Consider the following 13,798-nt stretch of genomic DNA (forward strand, 5'->3'; position numbering starts at 1 on the left):
TGCTTCTGTTTCTGTTGTGTACATGTTTATTCCTCTACAGTGTTCTACACACATAACCACAGAGACAGTGCCCTGTGAATGATTTAAGCAATTCCCCAGAGGATTTTTGACTCCAGGTGATTCCCACTATCTCTACTAAATGCAGGATACAACACACCAGTATTGCCCACACACATGCATGTACACGCACACCCGCATACATGCATCAAGATTTGCCTTTGCAGCAGGCATTGCAGAGGAGGTATGATGTGGCCCTTAATTACTTCACAAAATGTACAACAAATAAAAAGCAATATAACGACTACCTAGGAATGTCATGGAAGCAATCCGAGGGTAATGGATTAAAGATTAATGCCACCACAACCCCATGTTGGCCTCAGGTGTAAACTGCCTGCTGGGGCTAAGTAAATAAAGGAAATAAGATGATTGTCACTCTTCCCATTGGAGGAAGGGCTGATTATCTCTTTCAAGTGCCCCTCAGACCCTACTGAGGTCATCTAGGTCACTTGCCCCTGGCCCTGGGACGCTGTACCAACGAGGAAACTGAGTCACGGAAGAGAAGGAGATGGCCAGAGGTTAACAGCTGTTTGAGCATTGTGTGCATGCCCTCATGTCTTTACAGAGGTCCCAGGCCATGGGCCAAACTGAGGTTAGGAAGGAGGAAAGATACACCTTGGGAGGTTTTAGAACGGTTGAGAAGAGTTTGAGGACAAGGACAAAACGAGACAAATTTTCACGGGAACCCAAATCGAGTGGCTTCTCAGACCCAAGCCTTCCCAGAAAAACTGCATCAAAAAGAAAAGTACCAGGTCCTGACTTTTATGTCTCCCAAAGCATGAAACTCCTGATTTCAAACTGGTTCTTTTTGCCTCTGAAAGCAAACAAGAAAAAGATGTCGCAGCCTAGCTTCTCCAACATTGAAAAAAAAAGAAAATCGTTTGGGGGATTCTCAACAGAAAGGGTCGCCTTCCCCCTTTATCGATAATTTTGAAAGGGTCGCTGTAAGACACTGACTAATGACACGTGACCTTTGGATTCTCCATGAGGCAGCAGGCGCGGGCCCGGGCCCAGCGGGGACCCCTCTGCCAGTTAGGGGTCACTCTCTCCATTCAATGCTTTATTAGCCCCCTCCAGGCTCAGGGCAAAGTCCCGCTGCTTGCAGACTTTTACAGCTTTGATTGAGGAAAGCTATTCAGGGCAGGGGAGGGGATCTGTTTGTTTTCAAGAGGAAACCTCTGGGAGTTTGCCCCTTCCCCCCTGTGTTTCCACAGTTGCTGGAGAGATAAAAGCCATACCTCCTTTTGACCTTCATTGGACAGTAGAAGCCCCGACTCAGCGTGGAATAATAAAGGCATATCATGCTGCATAAATTATCCTGTGATTGACGCGCTTTCTTCCAGCTCCAAATGAAAAGGCGAAGGGGGGGTGGGTGGGGATGGGATGGGGAATGAAGGGGTCAAGGTATTTAGTCAAGCACCTACTATGTGCTCAGGTGCTGGTGGGAACTTCTCGGGCCTGTGGCCTTTCATGGTCACAGGCAGATGGCCCCAGGAGGAAAGTGTTATTTATCCCCGGGACATACATGAGGAACCAGGGGCAGAAAAGTTCAATGATTTTCCCAGTGACCCCCAGGAAGGCAGAGGCAGGCACAACATTTTACTGCAAGGGTATCTTGACAAAGGTTTAAAAGTCAGCTTTTTTAAATCACCAAGTAAGTTACTAAACGGTCATCTCCACCCAGTCCCTGAGCCTGACTCTGACCCCTAGGTGAGGGATGGAGGGAGGAGAGAGACGAGGTGCAGGACCAGGATGGCATAAGGCCTCCATCTGCTGTCTGTTTATTCATCCGTATTTACTGAAAGCTCGTGATGGAGTAGCATGCCGGCCTTGGGCTCTATGAAGTCTGCATGCCAGTAGGAGGCTGAGAGTAAAGGAATAAGTGGGATGGGCAGGAGAGCCAGCTTGGTGCCAGGCAGGGGCAGGGTCCAGCCTTGAATCTGCAACTTATTAGCTATGAGACAGTGAAGTTCACCTTTCAGCCTCAATTTCCCTCAACACCCACATCCCATTGTTGTAAGGGTTAGGACTGAAGCGACACTGTAACAGTCTGGGCACATTTTAAACCCTCAAGCTAGAGAAGCTGCTCTCACCGGGGTGATCATCACACTAGGGTTTCTCCTCTGCTTCCCACTAAAGCGTTTCAGTGCTTACTCATCCTTCAAGACCCCACTGAAAGCCCTCTCTGCTCACCTCACTCAGATCTCTACTCTTGTCACCAAATCAGACCGCCCCGTCATTCCTGAGCACGTTCACCAAACTGACATCACACACCTCTCTGTTACCTTTATCCTGCTTAATTTTCCTTCTTTGCCACGAGTGCCATCTCATATAGAATATAGTTACTTGTTTATTTATGATCTGTTCCACCCACACCCAAAAGAATACATGCTCAGTGAAGACAAGGATTTTCTTTTGTTCACTACTGTATTCCCTGTGCCTAGAACAGTAACTGATCCGCAGCAGGCTCTCTGTAAACATTTATCAAATGAATGAATAAATCGGTGAATGAATGAAGGAAGGCCTTTGCAGATATTTTCCTGAGGGCTACTAGGATTCAGTGAGATAACACAGCCATGGTACCTAGCTCTGGGTCTGACATATAAATGTTCATTTCTCATCTTCTTTCTTACCTTCTCTGAATCTTAGTTTACTCATGTGTGATATGCGAATACTATCAATACTACTACTGCTACTACTAATAATGAGGATAATAATAATAATAACACCAGGCCTACTTACCTCATGGAGCTATGGTGATGTCCAAAACCAGAACGCATTCTGCAAGCTATAAATCATTATATAGATGTGAGTTACTATTGCTGCTATAAGAACATAGGCAATTACTTCCTTCTCTCTCAGCCTCCATTTCCTCATCTATAAAATGGGGCTAGTCACCTCTGCACATCCTGTTTAGCTGAGTTATTGTAAGGAATGAACAAAGTGATGCATGTTTAAATGCTTTGTAACATTAAGTGCATTGAAAACTGTAAAATGCTTTGCAGATGTAACGAACAATTATTTGGAGGCAGCATATAGGAGCAGTGAAAATACTATTGGCTTGGAATCCCAGAGGGTTTGAGTCCCTCCTGGGCTAGAAAGCCCAGAAAGAAACTCTGGATCTTGGTTTTGCCATCTGTAAAATACGGGTGTTAATTGCACACACCTCACAGTGCTTTTTACAGGCTTAGCACCTGTCCAGCCTGGACCCAGAGTGGGTTACTATTCTCCACTGGCCCACGGACAGCTCTGACAAGGCCTTCTCCTCACCAAGCCAAAGGACAATATTCTTTTCCTCTTTAGTTGAATGGTGATAATTATACCAGCCCATCTGGGATGCCATGTCTTTTAATTACTATTTATAAGGCACTTGGGGATCCTCACTCAAAACGGATGTGTGATGTGCAGTGATTCCAGAGTGAGTCTTGTTGTCTCAGGATCCGTCAATATCAGAACGACCCTGGGCTGCACCAGAAGCCAGGGAGTCCTTCACCTCCCCCTCCCTTCACCTTTCCTGCTCCTTCCCTACCTCCGGTCATGGCACCATGCTCATCCCTGGCTCCAGCTGGACGCCACCACCTTGGGTCATCCCCGAGCCCTCTTCCCCCTTGCCACCAGCAGGGCGTGTCCAGGTCTCCCTTCAACCGCCCCTCCATCCCACACTCTCCCCTCCCCCGCTGCTTTCTAGGACCAGCCCACAACCCGGCAACTGCAGCAGCCTCCTGCACAGAGGCCAGGGAGACCTTCCAGAAATAGAATTCAACCATTTCATGCTCTACTGAGCATCTTTCCACGGCTTCCCCTTGCACTTGGATAAAAGCTGAAATCCCTCTCCCTGATCTGCCGGTGCCTCCCTGCCCACACAGGTGTCCACTATTATCTCCACCACCACCCCCAATTCAATGCTGTCTAGAAAGGAGGCCTTCTCTGTGTTCTTCAAACACACCACGCTCTTTCCAACCTTCATGTGTGCTTTCCTCTCTCCCTGGCTTCTCCCCAGACTTGGCATGAGGCTCCTGTTAACCTCAAAGTCTTAGAGGAAATGTCAGCTCCTTGGAGGGCCTTCCCAGGCCAGCCTCTCTCAAGTGAGAGCCCCCATGCCTGCACCTCCTTCCCTGTTCTTCCTCCACGCCAACCACTTACTGCAAATTGAATTTCTTTGGGGGCCAGAAACACGTGAGGTTTGTGCGTGAGTGTGTGTGTGCATGCCAGCCCCATAAGAGCTTAGATCACGTGGATATTTTGTGTCTTCAGAGTCTAGAACAGTGTCTGGCGTGTAGTAGGCACTCGGTAAAGATTTGCAAAAGGAAGAATGAATGAATGGATGAATGATGAACGTCTGGGATTATAGCCTCTATAACTTTGCCTCCAAATAACTGGTCAGAGGAGGACAAAATTAATACAGAACAAGCCAAACTAAAGAGGAAAACCCATGGGGGTGAAACCCCATAGTTGCCAACAGTAAATTCTTGATTTGTTTTTTGTTACCCTTTCCAAGATTGTCTGTAAAAAGAAAAAAGTTTTTTTAAAAAATCCCCACCAATTACCTCAGAGATGAGACTTAATGCCAACTTTTTGCCTAGAGCACATTTCTACAGCCGAGTAATAAACCCCAGAAAAACATGCCTTGTGATGGAAATATTGAACATTGTCTGTTCTAACAGGGCCATTGCGGCTCCTGAGAAGGTCAAAGGAAGCGGGGAGAAAGGAAGAAGAATTGGATTAGGTAAATGTTTATCCAGAGGCAGTGTCGTTGATAATGAGGAATTTTGGCTTTCCTTCCCAAACCAGGGTTTTATTTGTTTTCTATCCAAATCGCTTTTATGACACTTGGGTTTTCTCAACAATGAAAATGCTTGGTTGACTGCAAGTGTGAGAGAGATTGAGAGATTTATTTTTCATTAATATATGTTTTATCTTATTTTTTAAGTTAATTTTTATTGGAGTATAGTTGCTTTACAATGTTGTGTTAGTTTCTACTGTACAGCAAAATGAATCAGCTATACGTATACATATATCCCCTCTTTTTTGGATTTCCTTCCCATTTAAGTCACCACAGAGCACTGAGTAGAGTTCCCTGTACTTTACAGTAGGTTCTCATTGGTTGTCTGTTTTATACATAGTAGCAATAGTGTATATGTGTCAATCCCAATCTCCCAGTTCATCCCACTTCCCCCTTGGTATCCATACATTTGTTCTCCACGTGTGTGTCTCTATTTCTGCTCAGAGAGATTTTTATACGTTTGCCCCCTTTGCAAGCTCTTAGAGGGTCCCACAGATTCATGTTAGAGAGAGGGGGGTAAATAACACTATCTTGATTCCCATATTTCCTGGGAGACTCTAGAAGGAGATGCCTTCCAAGAAAGGGAAATATTTGGGGCTATAAGAGAACTTATAAACTCAGAAGTTTGAAAGCTATTATATCCTGATAACAGCTGATTAAGCTTGGACAAACGGCTTTTGCTCCCTCCTAGCCTCAGGGTCCCCCACCTGTAAATAGGGATGATGAAGTCAAAGTTATGAATGGCAGCACACCATGGCCTCCCGGCCTTACCACTACACACGCTGTAACCGGTCGGCAAGGGAACCGCTTCTGAAACGGGTACCCGGATTCTAACTAAACTTGATCACGCAGGAGAGATATGAAATGGATTTTAGAGAAGCAAAGAAATACAAATAAAAACCACCACGGTCCTTTCCTGGAGTAAAAGGAAGGACACATCATGTGGGAAATCACACCAACAGAGTAAGTTCGTTCCAGCCAAATTCAACTTCGAGTTGATTTTTTAAACGTTTTTTTTTTCCAATTATAAAAGTAACGAAACATTCAAGAAGATTTTGAAAACAAACTCACAGATTATCCCACGACCCCGACACCCCCAATTATTCTCCCGTCTGCATATTTTCGTTCTGCCCATGTGTGGCCTGCCTTTCCCCCCTCGTAATGGGAAACATACTCCATGAAAAACAGAGGTCAGCCCCCCAAACACTCTGCTGCTTCCCCTCTTCTTTCCCCCTTTATTTAGTTATTTAACTCTGTTTATAAACAAACCTGAGGACCTCCCTTCCCCTTGACACCAACTGATTTTGGAGTTCTGCTGGTTTTTTTAACTTAATTTTTAATTTAAAAATGATTTCTTTCTTTTTTGTTTCATGTGACATCAACTGGTTTTGAGCTCCCTTTCACCTTGAGAGTTAAGTCCCATGTCCCAACAATCTCTGCCAACAGCAAGGGCTGACACTGCAGTGTCAGCTAATGGCTCAGACTCAGTTTCTCCCCTGGACTCAAGGGACACACTTGAGCAACCCAAATCTCATAGCGGGTGGGGGCAGGGCACCCCACCTGGAGCCTCCACAGGGGCACACATTCTAGGGGGAGCTTGGCTTCCATGACCTGGCATTGCCTAGGTGACCAAGAGCCAGCCTCAGAAATGGAATGAGGTAGCAGCAAAGAAAACAGTTCCCATCACCTTTCCTCCTCCTCCTTAAAGAGTCAATTGGTCTCTGTCATTTTAGCCAATGGTTTTCAAAAATTGTCACCATGAGTTATAAGTGCCTACTGTGGCAGGTGCCTGCTCTCCTTCACCACTAATATTCCCAAGAGCTCTTGGCGGTCAGTACTCTTACCACCTTATTCTACAGATGATGAACTGACGTTCAGAGAGGTTAAGTGACTTGCCGGAGGTCACACAGCCCCACATTTTGGTCTGAGTGACCCTGAGGTGTATACTCTTCCTCTGGTGCTATGCAGCCAGGTCAGAGGTGATGAACGAGAAGATGAGATCTGCTTCTTCCAAGAGGGGACCTGAGTGTTGGTTTGAGGACCCATTGTCAAGGCCAGATGGATCATTTCTATTCCACCCCTCTCATTTTAATCCATGTCCAGGATTGCTAAATACCTCTATTTGATGCCCATGAGCTTGGAGGTCCATGTGACTGTTTAAGAATCAGTTATGAGGTCATGCCAAGGGTAGAAACCTCAGTGATTAGATCTGAGCTCCCCACATTGTGCTCCATAGAGAATGGAGCTAATTACGAGGTCAAATGGACCCATGGTCAAGGAAAATTTACCACACTCTCTTGGACCATTTAAGGGCTGAGCAAACACACTGTACAGGCCGTCCTGTACTGATGACAATCTCTGGTTCTCCCGGGGCCCTGAATCACTGCTCCAGCTTCCCATAGGGTTGGGGAAACCTTTAGAAGAAGATGGCCCCATCCCTGGGCTCCAGCGCTTCCCAGGGCCTTATAGGCACTACAGGGGCCTGTGAGAAAGTTAAGTCTGCTCTTCAATGCCAGGGTAGGGGAGAAAGAGCCCAAGCAACAAAGAGAGAGCAACAGAGCGAAAGAGAGAAGGGGGCACGGGAGCTGGAGGAAAACTCTCAGGGGTGCCCCAGGAACATTAGCAGGAATCCCACCCCTCCCTCAGCAGCCTGGACCTGTCTAGCCCATCTCTAGGAATCCAAGCCTGTGAATGTTGTTGTTGCTAACACACCTGTTGCTAGGTGCTACATAGGTTAAAAAGCAAATCAGTGAGGATTAGGTGAAACAACGCTGCTAATTATCAAGCTAAATTGTGATCTCACCAGTGATTTCATTGGCAAGGCTGGCTCCAAGGCTCGCCCTGCATGGAAGCATGTCTGTCTGCCCCGCCCTGCCCTGCCCACCCACCCAGGCCCTGAGCGGATGGGGTGAGAGAGCACTTCTGTTCTAAGTGGCCTGCTGCCTTGGCCCAGGGCTCCAGACATGTGAGGTTATTGAAATTGAACTTGGAGGACAGGACGCTTGGGGTGGCTGGCCGCTAGGAACATGAGAAACAGCAGGAGGGTATACTCCCACTCCTTACCATGCAGTCAGACCTGAGATGCCAGCAGGGCACCCTCTAGCCCTGGGATGCTCTAACCAGCATCTCTACTTCTTCATGGCTTACCCCTCCATTCCCTCCTCATCTTGCCTTCCTCAGTGCTGCTCCCCTCTTCCCAGAAGCCTGCAACAGCCTCCTCATTGGTCCTATTACTTCCAGCATCTCCCCCACCCCCCCTCCCATTTTCCATAATGCTCCCCAGGGAGTTTCTCAAAGGGATATGGAACTCTATTACTCCCTTGCTCAAAAAACACTCTGTGGCAGAAATTAAACCAGAGCAATGCTGTCCAGTTTGGGCAGACCTGGGGGAGAAACGAATGCTGCTAATGGAAATGTGCACCGGAAAAGGGTTTTTTGAAAATAGTTCGGCAATATCTGTTCAGACGAAAAATACACACACATGGCTTTGGCAATCTCAGTTTTTAGAAATTAAACCCTTAAAAATAAAAGTGTGAGTATGAAGGTTTGCAAGGATTTTTTTTTTTTTTTTTTTTTTTTTGTGTGTGTGTGTAGTATGCGGGCCTCCCTCTGCTGCGGCCTCTCCCGTTGCGGAGCACAGGCTCCGGACGCGCAGGCTCGGCGGCCATGGCTCACGGGCCCAGCCGCTCCGCGGCATGTGTGATCTTCCCGGACCGGGGCGCGAACCCGGTTCCCCTGCATCGGCAGGCGGACGCGCAACCACTGCGCCACCAGGGAAGCCCAAGGATTATTTTTTCAAGAATTTTTGGCAGTAGGAAAAATTGGGGGAAAAAGGTCCATCAAGAAGGAAATGGTGAAATGCATTCTAATATAGCCCTACTATGAAACATTAAAAGAATGGATGGTGAGATGTCTGTGATATGAATTAGACAAGAAAGCAAGTCACACAGGTAGTTACATAGAGAGGGCCACATACACACACACACATACACACGGACACACAAAACACCATCAATTTCCACTTTTCTGTATGCTGTTTTGCGTTTGTATATAATTAGGAGTGTCTAAGGATACACGATTGTTCATCCTACTTATGTTGATGGCAAAAAAAAATGAGAGCGATTATTCATTGCTTACTTATCTTTGATTTGTTTCACTGGTTATCATGAATATCTATTGCTTTTCAAATTCTAAACGAAGAATTTAGTAAAAAGACGGCAGAAAGAAAAAGAAGAAAGACCCTTCACCGCTGAGCGGCAACTCCCCGAGTGCGGCTCTTCCCTCCACCACCCTTCTTTCTCCCTGGCCTGTTTGCACCCCCAGCACCGCCACCCCCACCCCCACCCCGCTTCTTCCTGAGCCTCTTGCAACTCAAACACACAGGTCACAGGTCATTTCAATTCTTGTCCCTCTTCACGTACTATCTCCTCTGCCAGCAACTCTCTCCCCTTCTCCACCTGGCAACAACCTCGGTGCCTCAGTCCAAATGCCACTTCCTCCAGAAGCCTAACCCTAACACCCAAGGTTGAGTGGGTCAGTCCCCCCTCTGGGCATCCCACCATCCCACAAGCACCCCTGTACCTTCTGGAACCGCATCCCATCATATCCCATAGTAGGGTTTACACTCTGGCTGGTGAGGCATAGGGAAGGCATGTCTCATCTCAAAAAGAATCAGTGCTTGAGAACACACCTGGGGCCACTCACCTGCACGTTGATACAGAGAAGCCAGAATGCCAGATTTCTAGGGAAAGTCCCCTGATTTTTAAATGTTGGCAAGGTATTCAGATGTTTTATTAAACTGTCTTCGGGACAACACTGTGAGAGTGAAAGAATTCTGCGAGATGAATCTGGCTTCGGGGCAGTCCTTTTGACATTTGTATGGAGTAACTGATGAGGCTGTCTTGCCACTAGAGTGGGAGACTCCTGAGGGCAGGAACTTGCCCGGGTAATGTCTGTTTTCCAGGCGTGGCACTAATTCAGCACACAGCTGCCTGAGGAAAGGAGGGAGGAAGGGAGGGAAATAAGGAGGAAGGATGAAAGAAATGAAAAAAAAGACAGATCAGGCAATGCATTTCATCATTTACAAAAATGACAAAGGAAAAAACATTTTCTGCCTTATTTGCAATTTAGAGGAGCTGAATTTTGCCTACAGAGCACAGTGAAGTTCTCTGGATATTTTGGAAGTATTTGTTAGACAGTCCAAATATCCAGACACTGAAGATGGATCTATTAAACAAGGGTAAGTGATTTTTAAATAGAACCTTCAGCTTTCAAAGAATTCTTCCCCTCTTTTACAATTACTACTAAGCTAGCAGATAATGAGACCCAGGGTAAATAAGCTAGTGTTTTGACCAAATTCTCCCATTCATTGTTTACTAATAATACAAACAACCCCATACCTCCAACATGGTATGGTCATCTATCTATTATCTCTGGAGTAGATTCTTCCTGCAAACCTAGAAGATCAGAATGATCGCCATTCCCCTAGCTTTACAGATAAGGAAATCAAGGTCCAGAGAGGGGAAGTCACTTGCCCACGGCCACCCAGCTAGGAGGAGGTGTAGCAGGATTCCAACTAGATTTGGTGCTGTTGGAAATGCAGTGTCGTCTCCTGTAAATCAGTGCTAACCTGAATTTCAAGCATCCGCCTACACGATTGTCCCCTTGTCAAAGAACAATCATTGTGATTGTTGGCCTTATCCCAATACCAACAGTAGTATTATTTAATTAATGTTTAACTAAACTCTCGTTTTATAACAACAACGACAAAAATGATTTGTAAAGGGAAATTAATGTCACAGTATTATTTACCAGCCGTAGATGGGTTCACTCTGAAAATAAGTAGAATGGAAGCAAGACTGTCCTTATCTCACTAGATGCTGTTGCCTCCTGAAGACTGAAGCCTGGTGCTTAGTCCACAGGAGGTTAGCAATCATTGCCGAGGTATTCAAGTTGTGCCGAGACAGTCTCCTGAGTATAATGGGTTGATTATCAGATCACTGAAAAGGGAATAACTTTCTTGTCACGTGCCTGGATGTTACTTCATGTCCTGTCCGAGGGACTCTCTAAGATTCTTTTTCAGGGAAGGGCTGTGCCACCACGGGGCAAAGCTTCCTTGGGCTGCCCAAAGGCCCCAAGGATTCTTAGCAAGCATCATTTTCGTAAGCCTCTTTGCAATTGTCCACACCAACAGTGTCAGCTCTAATTGTATCATTAACAATTATCCACAAGGTTTCCTCCCAGGCTTCTCATCTGCTGAGTCAGAGACTTTCTTCTATTCTCACACAGGAGACCAGCACCAGGGGACAGGAGGGGACTAACCTCTCCCAGAGTTTTATATCCACGAGCCCATTTATCTTCCCACCACCCTGAAACAAGGATGTTTAGCCCCAGTTGTCTGATGAGGAGAGTGAGGCTCAGCTCAGAGAAGGGGGGAGAACTTGCCCCAGGATACACAGCTGGCCCAGGATAAAATGGGGGTTCCCACTAGCGTCCCCTGCCGCCTGGGATATTTTCCACCCTCTGTCGCCACCTTCCTGGACCCCTCAGGCAGCCTGGCGGGAGACAGAACAAGGAGCACACACTCCTTTATCAGAGAACTACAAAACCAGAAGAGACAGGAAAGGCAACTACACTCCCCTCATTTGCCAGGGAGGTGAACAGGGGACCCTAGAGGGGAGCATCTGCTTAAAGTCACCCAGCCGGTGAGTGACATGTGGGGCTCAGGACCCTTGTTCTTGGCCGAGGCCCAGGTCCTTTCTCTTCACTCTCCCACCCTCCCCACAAAGACTAAGTCCATTTGCAAAAACTCGTGAGCTGCAAAGAGATGGAAAAGAGAAAACGTGCCAATTTTATCAACCTACCATACACATAAGCACTTTAAGTTATGAACAGATTTAGCATTATGAGGAAGGCCTAACTATATTTAAAGTTTGTGGGTCTAAAAAAATTCATTTTTCTATTTAAATGATGGTGACTTTTATTTTCTAGTGTTGGAAGGTAGGTAGAGGATGGGGAGAAAATGCACTTTGCACAGGCACAGTTCTAAAGAGAAATTATATTTATCTAGATTTTCCATGTCTGAGAATCAGATTGCCCTTCAGTAAAATGAAGATAAAATAGCATCTACCAAATAGGGTTGTGAGGATTGAATGAGTGAGTACACGTCAGTGCTCAGGTCAGGGTCTGGTGTGTACTAAGCCCTCAGTAAGCACTGCATGCTATTATTAGGAGGAGGAGAAACTATGAGTTTATATTTTTCTGAATACATTTAGGGCTTTTTCTGTTCTTTTTCTTTTTTTCCTATCGTATACACACGCTCTTGTTTTAGGAAATCTGGGAAATGCCACAAAGTCAAGATATTGCTAAAGTGAGCCGAGAAGATAACAGCAGGATGCTGAGTTTCTCTGGCTGCGTCATGTCAGGGGCAGGAGAAGTGCGATCTGGAGGATGATAAAGAGAAACCAGTTTGGGGTTTGGAATCAGATGCACCGGGAGTCAAATGCTGACTGGGTCACTTAGTTGCTGCAGGACCTTGGGCAGGCAACAATCTCCCCAACTCTTTCTCCATCTGTGAAGGGACGGGCGAGGGAGGGGGGCAGGTAGATTAATTGAAAGCCTAGCAAGTTAAGGGTTTGGGGCAAAATGAGCTTTCAGTGTTTCTTTGGGGACAATTTAAAAATCTGACCCCTCCCCGCAAGAATCCAGTGTCGGTTCCAATTGTTAAGACACATTGAGTCTACCCCTCACAATTCAAGGTTCATTCCTAGTCACTGGGAGAGGCGACCGACCTTCCGAGCCGGCTGAGAGGTACCTACAGTCTCTGCCACCGCTTCCATTCCCGAACTTATTCACTAAGTCGACCAATATTTATTGTGTCCCTCACTGTGTCAGGGGATCTTCAGGGCACCTGACACAGATCCGTGGGGGCATGACAAATCCCAGGGATCCTGAAAGCAGACCTTTCTGGATCCAGACCTGGAGAGGCTGGGTCTATGCTTCAGAGGGTCCCTGGAAGGTGCAGGGCGGCTCCGGGACGGAACTGATGTGCTCTCCCACCAGACTCCTTTTGTGACCTCAGGAAGGTGGCCACGCCTCTCTGAGCTGCAGGTACCTCTTTGGTGAAATGAGGTGTTGGACTAGAAGGAACCGAGGCCTGTGGGGTATAGGAAAGAGCAGGGTATCTCACACCCAAGGGCGATCCTGAGGAACGAGTGAAGTCCTGGATGTGAAAGCACTTTGTGAAGCCTACAGCTCAAGGTGTACTGTTTTTGCATCACCGCGGGGAGGGGTCTTCCTGCCGGTGGTAGCCTGCAACCCCCTCCCAAGGCTGGCACAAGCTCTGGGTTCAGCTCCAATGCCCCAACCCCTCCCCTAGAAATGATTAACAGAATTCTGAATAATTGCTTCTAATCGGCTTCATCCTTACAGTAAAACAAACCTTGCTTATTCCCCACCAGGCAACTGGGGGTGGGGCAGTTGGAAGATATTCTATTTTCCTTAATTAAAAAATATAATTATGTCTGTTAAGTAACTCCCCAAATTTCCTTTTCCCCTCCTCGCCCATGCCCAGTCAACTGCATTTTGAATCTAACCCAATTTGGAGGCCACTAAATAAGAGAGATTTCAGATTCCTGCCGAACTATTTGGGAATCCATCATGCAGCATGCGCTTTCTCTGTGTGCCCTAGCTACTAATTAAGCCCGTCTCAGACTCAACAGTTCCATCTGTCTAATTGGAAGAAAATGGAAATAGTAGATACTTCATTGCTGTGAACAACTGCAGATGCCTTTCCTCCCACCTTTACAGCAACTTCTGCCTCAGGCAAAATACAGACGTTTTTAGAATCAGCCAAACCCTGATGTGCATCTCTGCCAGGTATTTACTAGTTGTGAAAAACTCTTATCAAGTCTTAAGCTTCAATTTTCTCCTCCTTAAGCAGGAATGAGGGCCTTTCCA

This window comes from Physeter macrocephalus, chromosome 2, assembly GCF_002837175.3.
Source record: "Physeter macrocephalus isolate SW-GA chromosome 2, ASM283717v5, whole genome shotgun sequence".
NCBI lineage: Eukaryota > Metazoa > Chordata > Mammalia > Artiodactyla > Physeteridae > Physeter > Physeter macrocephalus.